We start from the raw sequence: 11,690 nt of genomic DNA, 5'->3' as shown, positions 1-11,690 counted from the left end.
CAATCTAATAAGAGGCAATTAAATAGATGTAGTTACAAAGTTCTAATCTTAGGTTCAAAAAATCATCTTCAAAAGTACAAAGATAGGCATGACTAGGAATTAATCTGAAAATGATGGTTTTAGTGACCTGAAAAGTCAGTATGAATGAGCAGTGTGTGACATAGTAGCCAAAAGGACTTATGTAATCTTAGACTACATTAAGATAAGCATAATAGAGAGTATTGGGGAAATTTTGCTCATAACACACAGAGTATGTATTCAATTTTTGGTACCACATTTTAGGCAAGAGGTTGGTAAACCTGGGCACATCCAGAAGAGGAAGATCAGGAAAATGAAGAACCTTGAGATCATGCCATATGACATTAGGTTGAAGGAAGTAACACTGTTAAGTCTAGAGAAAAGGAGGCTTAGGGAAAACGTGCTATTTTTTCCCAGATATTTGAAGAAGTGTTTATATTTATTGACATTTATAAGGAAGAAAGGAAGGAAGGAAGGAAGGAAGGAAGGAAGGAAGGGAAGGAAGGAAGTTGCTAGATTTAAAATCAGAAATTCAAGGTTTTAGTAACAAATGAGTATTTCACAAATATAAATTATTATTATTATTATATATCTACTAGCTGTATAACCTTGGGCAAATGATTAAACATATCTCTACCTCTGTTTCTAGTGTTTTAAAATGATAAAGATATTTACCCTACCTGCCTCACTTTAGTTTGTTGTGAGGATCAGATAAGATGATATATTTGAACATTAAAATAAAAATTAAAGTGCTCTCAGGTGCAATAGGGATTAGACATGTTTTCCTTAGCCCCGGAGGCTAGAAGGAGAAGCAATGTATAGACATTGTAAAGCAGTAAACTTTTTAAAATTTATTTAATTAATTTGCATGATTCATGTTCTTTCCCTCCTCTCCTCTCCCCCCTAACCCCACCCCCATAGCCAATGAGTAATCCCACTGGGTTTTACATATGTCATTAATTGAGATCTATTTCCATATTATTAATATTTGCATTATGGTGATTGCTTAGAGTCTACATCCCCAATCATGTCCCCATCAATCCATGTGATCAAGCAGTTGTTTTTCTTCTGTGTTTCTACTTCCACAGTTCTTTCTCTGGATGTAAATAGTATTCTTTCTCATAAGTCCCTCAGAATTGTCCTGGATTACTGCATTGCTGCTAGTAGAGTAGTGTACTTACATTTGATTGTGCCATAGTGTATCAGTCTCTGTGTATAAGGTTCTCCTGGTACATAACCAGTTTTTTAATAAATGCTTTTTCTTTCATCTAGCCATTCATTCATTTCAGAAAGTCTTATTTTGTTTTGCAGAACTTCAGAGTTGGGAGGAACCTCAGAACAGAGGAATGTGCCTTGGAACATAAAAAGTTCAAATTGGAAAGAAACTTAGAAAAAACTCACACAATTCCTTGATTTTAGAGATGAGGAAATTGAGAATCAAAAAAGGAAAAGATGGCTGGAGGCATTTCCAACAGCATAAGCAATGACAGCATTTGTAGCCAAAATATTATTAAAAGAAATTATACCTAGATTTGGTTTACCAGCAAGAATTGATTTGGACAAGGGAACACATTTCACAGATTCGATTTTATCCCAAATATATTCTTGGCTAGATATAACTCCAAATTTTTATGTGCCATACCATCCACAGAGCTCAGGACAGGAAGAAAGAATGAACATGGAATTAAAGACAATGATTGGAAAATTACATACTGAGACCCATTTAAAATAGCCTGATGCTCTATCATTAGCATTGTTCTACTTGCGTAGTAGACCAAGGGGAGATCTATAAATCTCACCATTTGAGATGCTGTTTGGTCATCAACCTATACATGCTAAACCATTTAATCTGGTGTATACATCATTGTTAGAAGGAGATACAACTATTTCTACATATATAAGAGATCTACAAAAAAAATCAAAAGAAATACATGAATCAGGAGCTGTAGTGCAAGTTGGTAGACTTTTCATTACATGATTTATATCCCAGAGATACAGTGTATATCAAGAACTATCAACTCACTGGAGGAACTGAGCCAGCCTGGGAAGGTCCATTTCAAGTACTTTTGACAACCCCTACAGCCATCAAGATAGGAGAGAGAACATCATGGATCCATTGTTCGCACTTGAAAAGAGTACCTACTGTTGAAAGTGAGTGACTGAAATCAAGGACAAAACTACAAAGACAATGACAATTAACAATTTCAATGAAAATGAACTCCTGACATCTTGGGCTGACATTTTGGAAAAGGAACTGCTAGTGAAGGATATAAAAATTGGAGGACATGCCCAGAGAGGCAAGTGATTTGCCCCAAGTCACATGATGACACATTGATAAATGGCAGAGCTGGGACTAAGTCACCAGTTCTCTAGTTCTAAGCTGAGTGTTCTCACCCTTGCTACCTTCTGCTGCCTTCTTTGGGAGTCAGACATCTGGATGTCAACTCTGTTTCTACCACTAACTTGTGTGATCCTAGCCATCTGGTTAGCTGATCTACTATCACTAAACAAAATGTGTTCAAACAGTGTGTATGCTAACAGACATCCCCCAAATGCTTTTCCTTGAAAGCTATGTTGCTATAGATTGGCAAGTTGCATAAGCCACATATACTTTTGAGGTGATATTTGTTATGCCAGGTGCTATCCATACTTTCTTCACTGACTCTACAATTCCCTGGGTTCCAAAATGGCCATTTTTATGAATTGAGTGGCAGATTTGTTGATAAAATGTTCTTAGAAGTATTCATTTACCTTCCAATGCCACCCATATACCATTAACTTGTTTAGCCTTAAAGTTCTGCTTCCATTTTTTAACCTCTTTCTCATTATATGCAAGGGACAAATCTGCTTCATTTATAATTGTCAAATTTAAAATCAATTCAGGGCCTTCCATGGCAGTGAGTTTTGCAGCAGCATCTACTCTGTGGTTTCTTTTTGAAACAAAGTCAAATTGGGCAGAGCAATGTACAACTGCCAGGGATTCAGGTAGTTGTAAAGCTGTATGAACTTCAGTGATAATTTTGGCATTCACAATGGTTTTGCCAGCTGATGTTAAGAAACCTCTTTGTAGCCAGAGAGTACCCACTGAGTGACATATTCCAAAGGCATACTTTGAATCTGTATAGATTGTTACTTTTTTATCTCTTGCAATCATACAGGCTTATTTCAATGCTTTTAACTCTGCACCTTGTGCGTTTAGATTTGATGGAAGCAAAGCTGACCACAGGGTTGCAAATTCTGTCACTACAGCAGCTTCAGTGTAATGTATACCATCTCTCATAAATGAAGAAGCATCTGTAAACAAAAATAGATCCGTATTTCTAATGGAGTGTCTAGTAGATTTTCATGAGGCTTTTCTGCCATAGACACTAATGATTCACAACTATGTAATGGTTCTCCTGAGACTGATAAGTCTGGAAGCAATGCAGAGTACAGCATTTCAAAGTGATGTTTTCATTGCCCAGTAAAGTTATTTCACATTTTGTAAACCTTTGGTCTGAGAATGCCTGTGTTCTAATTTGAACTGGAACTGCTGATTTCAGAAGGCCTACATCAATAGAAGATGTAGCCCAGAGATATTCAGGTATATCTGTTGGTATTTTAAAGGTTGGAGTTTTACCCACCTACTGATTATCTAGAAAGAATACTGGGAACAATTTTAGAGATTCTTCAGGTAGTTCAAATGTAATATCACCATCCTGAGTACATATTATCATGGCTTTTAATTTACACAAAAGATCTCTCCCTAATAAATTCATAGAAGAGTTAGGCATCAGCAGGAATGATTGTTCCACATATAAAGGTCCCACAGATGAAAGCTTTTGGACTTCCAAGGAAGGTGTTCCGGAGACTTTGATAACATTAATAGAGCCAATAGAATTACAATCAGGATCAGGTGTGCTCATTAGCACAGATCTTGATGCCCCAGTATCTAAAAGACAATTGTATAACATATTCCCTACTTTCAGTGTCACATGTGTTTCAGTGCTATCTCAGGGAGAATGGACTGGGATAACTGGTGAAATTTTATCAGTATCTGGAAAATCAAGTGTTTCAATATTTGATTCCTGAGTCCTTTCTCCCCTGGCAAACCTTCATAAAGGACCATGTGTATCCCTCTGAGATACCTCTCATTGAGGAGGATTTACATTTTGGCTAGTACATGGACGTGCCCCATTACGGATATATTGTAACAAGTCATTTGCCTCAGTTTGGTTACTGTTTCTATCATTCCCATAATTTCCAACATTATTATTTTGGAAATTGTTTCTGTTGTTATTATTATTTCTAGGATAGTTGTTGTTCCTAGAATATTTATTCCTAAAGTTCCCACCATTATTTCTAAAATTGCTGAATATTTGATTCCGGCATCTTCAATTTATCATCAGCTGTCCCCTTTTTCCACACAAGTAACACATTGGTCTTTGGTTTGTATTCTCTCTTTGGGTTGTATATTCTCACACTGGAGTCATACCTATTCCAAAACTTGTATCATCTTTTTCAAGTTTACCAATTTTTCCCTTTAATGCTTTTATCTCCTTTCTTAATACATTCACCAAATCACTATCATCGGCATCTTTCATTTCATGCCCATTATCAACATAAACTGCCACTTTCCTTAATTCATCAAGGTCCATATTCATCCAGTTAGGGCAACTGGTTTTAAAATAGTCCTTGACTACTTTGCAATAATTTTTTACAAACTCCCTTCTCAGTTGTCTAATGTCTCTTTTTCTTGTTAAGTCAATGTCTATGTATCTTCCTCCCAGGTCTTTAAGTTTGTCCATGAACTGAGAAGGATTTTCTCCTATCTCTTGCTTTAAATTTGCAAATTTTGTCCAAGTACCAGATTTATCTGAACATGCTCTCATTGCATGGCATAATCTCTCATAATCCTTTTCATTGTTAATGTCCCAATGAGTGTCATTCTCAGGACAGTGAGCTGCACCCTACTCCTCATTGGTAAGCTTGATAACTTTATCCTTTTCCCTTTTAGTTAGTAACTCATCTAGAAGCTATTCAAAATCAATCCAGATTGAATCCAATTGCCTGCATGTCTTCTCTACTTTTTTATCACTGCTATGGGCCCCTCCTCAAAAGAAGGAATGCTGCACCTAAATCCCTCCATAACCTGAGGGGTAAATGGTTTGTGGTGCCTAATATTTACAAACTCTTTCTTTATGGCTTGTTCTCTCTTCTTTGGATTAAAAGTTGGTACTGCTCTTAAAGGGAATAGGCTAGGGTTTGTATCTTCTTTCTTTTGGGTTTTAGTTTGAGTCAAGTGAGAGATAGTTTCATTTTGTTGCATAATAGTTTTAGTCAATTGCAAGATACTGCCTTCAACTTTAGAGATAGTTTCCATTTGGTGGGCAATAGTTGTAGTCAACTGAGAGATGCAGTCTTCAAGATATACAACTCTAGTCTCCATTACTCTCTTTTTTAGTTGTTTCCTTTTCTTATTGAGGATTAAACTAAATACTTGATACAGATAGTACCCTTGAAAAATGCAGACAGCACAAATATTTCCCATAAGTGGTACTAACTGGAGACAATCTGAAACTGTGAGATTTAAAATCTCAATGAAGGTCCCAGGTATTTGGAGGTGCCTGAGGTAACTTGGCACCACCTCTTTCACTAATCATACCATGATATCAAGCTCCATGGTTGCACTCCTATCCTTTTCCTAATACTGGAAAGAATATCAATAATCAATAGATTAATCAAACTCCTACCTGGCCCACCAGGCTGTGAAGGGTTAAATTTTGGGGGTAGGAGTTTGAACAAAAGTCAAGAGAGCAGCTTCTTAAACACAAAACAGTTTATTATTATGAAAGTATGGATAGGAAATAGAAAAGAGGAAAGTGAGAGTGATCTTATAACAGCTTATAACTATACTTAAGATCCCAATCCTAACTAAAATTTTTCTAAAAAACCCTAAATCTATTTGTCTTTGAGGGCAGTGCCTTCTGCCAGAGTTAGGCTCCAGCTTAACTTTTCTACTATGACTATCTAATAATATACCCACTGTCTATATACCTTTCTACCAAAGATAATCAATAATCAATAAGGCTGTTAAAGCCTTAAATCCATTTCTCAGTCTCCTCACAGTCCCAGAGAGAGTGAGCCACACACTTCTCTCCCCAGGGGACCCAGAGACAAAATCTTCTTTCCAACTGCCATCTGTAACTGACTCACTCTCAGCCACACCTTCTAACTGTCACCAACTGACAGTTTGCACAGCAGGGGGGCTCTTACTCAGAAATCTTTTTGCTCCTTTTCCCCTTAAATAGAAAAAGGGAGAAATAAAAAAAAACTCTCTTTACATTAGCAAACCTTAAAGGGATAAATATTAAATGTTTGGTCTGGCTGTTGTCCCCCATACTATAAGGATGATATTAGAAAATAAGTATTGTTTTATTAGTTTAAAGATAAGAAGTAGAGAAGGTGCTGGAGGAAGAATTGGAGTTTCAAATGGAGCTGAGAGAGAGAGTGTTAATTTCAACTGTTGGCATTATAACTGTTATTTCTATGACAGTTACACTCTCTGGGTGGGACATTCCAGGAATGGCTTCGCAGTTGACAGAGCCACACGCAGGTTCTTTTCTCTCTCAGGGCTGGAGAAGGTAACATCTTTGCCTCTCTCTATCTCAGTCTGAGGGAAAGACTTGAAGGAGTGGAGTGTTTTCTTTTCCAACTTGGGAAACACTATTCATTTATCTGTTACTGTGTATAGATTGGTTAAACTGCGAAAAGACCTAATAAAACCTGGTCTTTGGTTTGAATTCTGAGTCTCTTAAGGCTCAGAGTCCTAACTTGATTCTTGTGTAGACTCAACCTGCTAGCCTTGGTTATCTTTATAACTTAAAGGTGAAGTTAAGATTTATAGTGGTTAGGTTTATTTAGAATAAATATAAATTTGGTTAGTTAGATCAGGGAGGATTAGTGTAGCCTGTGAACCACAGGAGAAGTGGTTCCTTGAGGAACTTGGGAGTTTATTTGCGTGGAGTTAGAATCCCTTAGAATTAGAAATCCTTTTTCTTTATATATATTTAAATAAATAGTTTATTTTTCATAAACAAGAGTCTCTTTAGTGTTCCTTGCACCTTGCATTGTTCTCCCAACTATTATTTTTACAATACTAGAAGAGGAACAAAATGACATCACTATGTCAGGATCAATGTACAGTATGTCTGATTGTAGCTGATCAGACAAATTTGAGGTTAGAAGGCTCTACCACAGGTCAGTCACAAATAACCTTTATGCACATTTGGGATGGAGCTGTCTCTAAATTTGCCTATCTCATGTTTCTTTTGAACTACTATAATTCTTCTTTGCTCATGGAGCATAGCTCCTTCTTTGATGTGGGCACACCATGCTAAACAGTTCTGTGCCAGTGTCTCACAAGTCTCACAATCAATACTGAAGTTCTTCAGAGAGATCTTTTTTTTAACTTAAAAAAATTTTTTTTTCAATTACATGTAGAAACAATTTTTGACCAAGGTTGTCTGACATTTTACGGCTTGGATTCTCTCTCCACTCCCTCCACTCCTACCCCTTCTTTCACAGGCAGTAAATCATCTGATATATTCAGAGATATCTTGAAAGTGTCTTTGTAACACTTTTTCTGACCTTTCTGTGAGCCCTTGCTTTGGGAGGGTAAAGTCTTTTATTATGAAACCTAATTAGCACTTTAGTTATAATCTTGTACAAGTATGAATTGGCCTTGAAGGGACATCCCTTCTGATATTCTATGAATATGTGATACACAAAGCCCACTGTCACCTCACATCCAAGGTAGAGTTATCCAGGTAGACACATCCAGGGGTGTGCTGGTAATGATTAACAACTAGTCATCCAGGAAAAAAAATGTAGTCAGTACACACTTTAAGTTTAATCTAATCATTATTATTAACTCATTTAATCTAATTAGTATTAATTTTAATTAAAATTTAAGTTTGATCTAATCATTATTATTAATTTAATCTAATCATTAATAACATTTTTTCTAAACCTGGACATTTTTCTTAAGTCTAGACAATCGACAAAAACATTTTAAAAGTGTAAATGCTCACACTGAAAATGTAAGATTGCTTCTAGAGCAAACTAGCTCTGGCACAACCTTGCCTTCTCCCTCTCTTTTTCCCAGGCTCCTCCCAGCTTCCTTGTTCCTATTCTTGGTACCATCATTCCTCTAATCATATCCCCTACCAGAGGCTTTATTGATCCTTTGTCCTAGTTTAGATGGCTGCTTTGAGAATCCTTCCATTTCTGAGGTTTCAAGATTCTCTTTGTAGTAGATCTGAGAATGGAAGGTCAAAATGATTGGATTCATCATACATACCATACTAATTCAGTCTTTCCCCCTTATATTTAGAAAATGAACACAAAACAGGGACATTTTAAGTACTTGTTTCCTTTGTTTATACTTAACAGCTTTACAATTCATGCAGCTAGGAAACTTCCTGTAAAAGCAGCCCAGTTTTAGTAACATTTCTAAAATCCCCAAAACAGATGTTTTTTCACTGAAAAGCAACTGTTTTTTAACATGAACACAAAACATTTGATTATATATTTCTCACATGATTTGGTTGCCCTTTCGATCAAGGGAAACTCACAGAAGTGTCAAACACAGCTGTTCACAGCAATACTCCCAAGAGTGGAGAAACCATATTAAAATGTAGTTGGGAAACATTTAACAAAATAAATAAAAATACAATCAAACATAGATGATGCTAATATGGAGTTTTGTCAATATGTGCCCACAGGGATGCTTGAGTACAATTTAGTGGTCCCATTGTTTCTTTTTGAGTTTGAGACAACTGCTCTACAACACAGTGGGCAAATGGTAATTCCAGTCTTTGCTTGAAGATCTCTAGGAATGAGGTATGAAATCCATTATCCTGTAGTCATTTTAGGTCAGTTTCCTCATCTACAAAATGAGAAGGTTGAACTAGATGCCTTCTGTTATTCCATCTGGCTCTAAATCTATGATACTTTATAGTTGTTGGTTGTTTTTTAAACCCTTATCTTATGTCCTAGTATCAATTCTAAGACAGAGGTATGGCAAGGTCTAGGTAACGGGGGTTAAGTGATTTGTCTAGGGTTGCACAACTAGGAAGTCTTAGGTCAGATTTGAATCTAGGTTCGCCAAATCCCAGGCCTGGCACTGTATATACTGTGCTACCTAGCTGCTGCTCCCCCCACCCCTTAAAATTGAGTTTTTTTATTTTAAAACATTTTTTTAATTTTTAAATTTAAATTTAAATATTTCTTACCTTTATTTATTTATTGTTTGCTTGTTATTATATTATATTATTTATTATATTATTTTGTTTATAATTATATTTTTACATTAAATATTACATTATATTAAGTATTTATATCTATTATATAAATTTAAATTTTAAATATTTTTCCATGGTTACATGATTCATGTTATCTCCTTCCCCTCTACCTTCCCCCCATCCCAGGGCTGACAAGCAATTCCACTGGGTTATGCATGTGTTATCACTTGATACCTATTTCCATATTATTTATTTTTGTAATAGAGTAATCTTTAAAAATTAATTTTAAAAATCACTCATTCCATTCATGGATAGCTCTAATTGTTAGGAAGTTTTTCCTTACATCAAGAGATGAGTTCAAATCTAATCTCTGACATTAACTAGCTATGTCCCAAGGAACAGGTCACCCAACTTTTCAGTTTTAGACTCTGCTTCATCCATAAAATGGAGATAAAAACCTGTAGTTAATGGCTTCACAGGATTGTTGGGATGACCAAAATATTTTGTTTTGTAAATCTTAAAGAATTGTATAGGTGGCAAGTATTATTATTATTTTTAAACCCTTAACTTCCATCTTAGAATCAGTATTGTGTATTGGTTCAAGGCAGAAGAGTGGTAAGGGCTAGGTAATGGAGGTTGTGACTTGCCCAGGGTCACACAGCTAGGAAGTGTCTCAGGTCAGATTTGAACCCCAAACCTCCTGTCTCTTTGCCTGGCTCTTCATTCACTGAGCCACCTAGCTGCCCCTATGGCATGTATTATTAAAGCTACTGGTTTTGTTCATGAATTAGAAATTGTGAAGTGGATTTGGAAAATGTGAAAAATGAAGGCTTCTATTTTATTAGCCTGAGAATGAAACTATTGGTAATTAAATGAGCTTTAAGTTATCTTACTTCCCTGGAACTTAACTTCTTCATCTGAAAAATTAGGATTCGGTGACCTCTTAAGTCTAACATTCACTCATTCTGTGCAGTTTCTTCATTGATAAAATGAAGAAGTAGATTAGACACTTTCCAGTTTTTACACTATATTGTATTAAGATTCTATTTTCTCTTTCAAATGTTCCATTTTCTTCCAATCATGTCCTTTTTCTTGTTAACTACCAGTTCATAGAACTTAAAATGTATTTTTTTCCAGTCTAAAAAAGTCCATTTTTGTTTTCTTTTTAGTCCTTTCAGGACTGATTCCCATCTTTCCTTAGCTCTTGAAAGAAAATTAGTTTTTTGCAGTCACTGAGAACTGAACTGAATTATCCTCTCTCCTTCAAGCTCAGAGCTTACATATTGATCTTCTTTCTAGTATTCTTCTTTTCAGGCAAGCTTGTGAACAAATAGTAAGAAAAATGTCTTAGAAGAATTCTTATAGAAGCTACTTGGAGTGAATGAAAGAATTGTGGCAATAACACTGTGAATCCTTCCTTGGTACTTCTCCCCAAACACACTCAAGGATAACCCTACTTCTGCCTTTCTTGACATATTTGAACCCAGAACAACCACAACAATGAAACTATGCTCTTTGGGAGTGGGCAGAGTTCCCTAAACTGGAGCATGGGTAATATTTCCTATCATTTTATGTGGATCTCATGACTCAACACTCAAAATTCTGGGCTTATATGGATTGGATTGGATTCAAATGGGGAAGGGTAGAATTATTTAAAATTCTATCTGGCTCATTTTTCTCTCAGAGTTTCTTCTGGGAACCTATGAATATAGCCCATATCTAGGTTTCTACAGGTGTGAATAAAAGGACCCCAGTTCCTTTGCAAACATTCATGCTGAAATGGATCTCTTTGGTTGTTTTGTAGAGGTGAGATACCAAGGTTATATTGATAACCCACAGTGATGAGGCCCACCAACACCTCACTGGGCCAGTGCATTCGGACTCACAGACAGATATACAAAACAGGTCAAGGGTTTATTTTAAACCAAGGTAAACTGGAAGGGAGGATTAGAGAATAGGATGCCCTGATCTAAGGGGTTCTAACTAAACCACTCCCCTTAATAAGACCCCTGCAAAGGAGTATCTTCAGGTCTTCCAGCTGCCTACTTTCTACTCTGGCTGTCTAAGAAATTCCCGGCTACAAAAATTACAAAAATGAATAATATGGAAATAGGTATTGAGTGATAATACATGTATAACCCAATTGCTTATCAGCTCTCAGAGGAGGGAGATAAGAAGGGAGAGAGAGAACATGAATCATGGAACTACGGAAAAATATTTTTAAAAAAATCCAATTTAATTTAATTTAAGATTTAAAAAAAAAAAGAATTCTGGGAGTCCATTAACAATGGATACAGTTTTTCCCCATCCCCTATGACCCTGCCCTCAGTAAAAGTTAAGTTCATTAAAGGATAGGACTATAATTTCTTTTTATCCTTTTTTTTTTTT

Source organism: Gracilinanus agilis, chromosome 6, assembly GCF_016433145.1.
Source record: "Gracilinanus agilis isolate LMUSP501 chromosome 6, AgileGrace, whole genome shotgun sequence".
NCBI lineage: Eukaryota > Metazoa > Chordata > Mammalia > Didelphimorphia > Didelphidae > Gracilinanus > Gracilinanus agilis.
Note: the sequence above shows the minus strand (reverse complement) of the source record.